The sequence below is a fragment of the Chrysochloris asiatica genome, unplaced genomic scaffold (assembly GCF_000296735.1).
Source record: "Chrysochloris asiatica unplaced genomic scaffold, ChrAsi1.0 scaffold00166, whole genome shotgun sequence".
Taxonomy (NCBI): domain Eukaryota; kingdom Metazoa; phylum Chordata; class Mammalia; order Afrosoricida; family Chrysochloridae; genus Chrysochloris; species Chrysochloris asiatica.
The window spans coordinates 4381699-4384197 of NW_006408684.1; the positions used below are offsets into that span (position 1 = coordinate 4381699).

Genomic DNA, 2499 nt, shown 5'->3' on the forward strand with positions numbered 1-2499 from the left:
TTTACATTACTTGATGTACAAACTTTATATAGAAGCACAAACTTGTGATGTTTAAATAAAAATAGGTAAATGATTTAACATCTAGGGTTGTTTTGCCTAAGTCATTGCTTTTTTGTAAAAAGGTTTTACAATACATAGTATATATACAAATGACTGGAAACTTCTTTCACAAGAATGTAGCTTGATACTTATTCGTATAAAAGGTTTGTGCACAGTGCTAACAAATAGAATTTTTATAAATATGTTTTGAAAATCTGGTTTTAATTAGGTTTCATACTCTGAAATACTTCATCCATCATTTTTTTTTTTTTTTTTTTTTTACTTCTTTGTATCTTGTAATTGCTTAGTTCATACAGTCCGGAACTTTAGTGCCAGTCAGCTTGCCTCTCTCATCCATTACTATAATCAAGGTACCAGATGCTCCTCCTCTCCAGGAGGGTCAACTATATGTAAAGTGTCATCAAATATGGCAAAGAAAGTTGCAACTGGATAACTTCTAATATTCAAATGACTTTTCTTCTTTAAATTAACTTCTGCTAAAGCTGTTTTTTCATTTATAGTAACTTCAGGCAGCTGTACATTTTTAAAAGCAGCTAACAAAGCAACTGTACAGGCATCCAGAATGTTTTCATCATAGTCGAGTCAAATGAGATCATAGTGTAGAACCCAAGTCAGCTTTCCTTGAGACATGTGTAAGTCCTCTTTCTGAATTATCTGTGAATTTTCAATGATATCTGCAATGAACTGGCTAGCCACTTGGGCCTCTTCCCCAGGAAGTCCAGACCGAAATCTTGATGAACACAGGGGTGGTAGATCCACGTTAGGAACTACCTATTCTTTATCAGGGGAATTTGTTGGTGGTGCTGCAAATTCTGCTTTTATTCCACAAATTACAGTCATATTTCCTAGCTTCACTAAAGCAGAACCATCTGCAGTAGTAATTGAACCTATGTTGGCAGTGGTGGTTCTGAATTCACCAAGTTCTCTTCCATCAGGACGGCAATTCTCTTTCAAAAATCTTCTGTAGCACTCCAGAGGTTCTACAGGGTTTTTTTTTTTTTGAAATAATGGGCTAGGTGAACCGGGCGACTAGTGGTTCAGATGTCAACCCATAAAATTCACAGGCCTTCACAGTGGGTTCAAAATCATCTGAATAAAGTCCATCCCATCTCCCGTCCCTTCTACGCAACCACTTAGGTCGCCAAGTTCGGCAGGGGCAGGTGGGAGACCCAGGCAAGAACTACTTCCAGGTGAGAGGATCTTAGCTCAAACATTGAAGGGTGCCAACATCCAAGCCATCCCCTAGAACACAAAATTCCCAACAGCCAGCCACCCGCATTAATATTTTTGAACTTCCACATAAAGAGATAAAGTGAAAAAAATAAGCACATTCAAGAAAGATTTACAGTTTGTTGAAAACTAAGGATACTTGTGGTATAGGCTTAGTTTTGGTTGTTGTCATTGCTGTTATGTGCCATGGAGTCGGTTCCAACTCATAGTGACCCTGCACATGGTTTTGTTGTTGTTTAGTGCCGTCGAGTCGGTTCTGACTCATAGCAACCCTGTACAGGGTTTCTGAGCTTGTAAATCTTTCCGGGAACAGAAAACCTCATCTTTCTCCTGTGGAACAGCTGGTAGTTTCTAACTGAAGCTGAAGTTCATAGCCCCATTCGTAACCACTACACTACCAGAGTGATACCATGTTCTACCACAAAATATGCTCTGTTGCCCCCATCAAAGAAAATGGACTCCTGATGTGGCACTGTGGGATCGTCATTGGACTGTGAACCACAAAGTCATCAGTTTGAACCCACCAGCTGCTCTTCGAAAACGCTAAACAGGGTCACTATTAGAACCAACTCGACGGCACTTAACCACAGCAGATCTGTAGTATAAACACTGAACTGCAAATCACAACGTCGGTGGTTTGAGCCCACCAGCCACTTCGGGAAAAGGATGTTAGAAGGACTTTCTGCTCCCACAAAGATTGGAAGTCTTGGAAACCCTATACAGGGTCACCATGAATCAGAACTGATTTGAATAGTCCTTAATACCAACAACCAATCATGAGTTGAGCCAGTGTGACCTGCATTTTATTTGATCTCTTTTGAATTCTGAGAACATTGTTGTTGTTGTCAGGTGTCATCGAGTCGGAACCGACTCATAGCGACCCCATGCACAGCAAAACAAAACAATGTCCCATCCTGGGCCAACCTTACTGCTGCTGCCACACTTGACGCTATCAATGATGCCACCTGGCTGATCCATCTCGTTAGAGGTCTTCATCTTTTTCTCTGACCCTCCATCTTACCCAGCATGACATTCCTCTCCAGCGACTGTCCCTCCTGACAATATGTTCAAAATATGAGAGACAGAGGTTAGCCATCCTGGCCTCCAAGGAGCACTCTGGCTGCACTTCATCCAAAACAGATCTATTGGTTCTTTTGGCGGTCCATGGCACTTTTAGCATTCTCCTCCAACACCACAACTCAAAGGCAT

General features: G+C 41.1%; 1 pseudogene; it reads right to left on the minus strand.

Annotated features, from left to right (window-relative positions):
• Positions 1-260: 260 nt before the first annotated feature.
• The window catches only part of LOC102813096, a 10735-nt pseudogene continuing 8496 nt past the window's right edge, over positions 261-2499 (minus strand).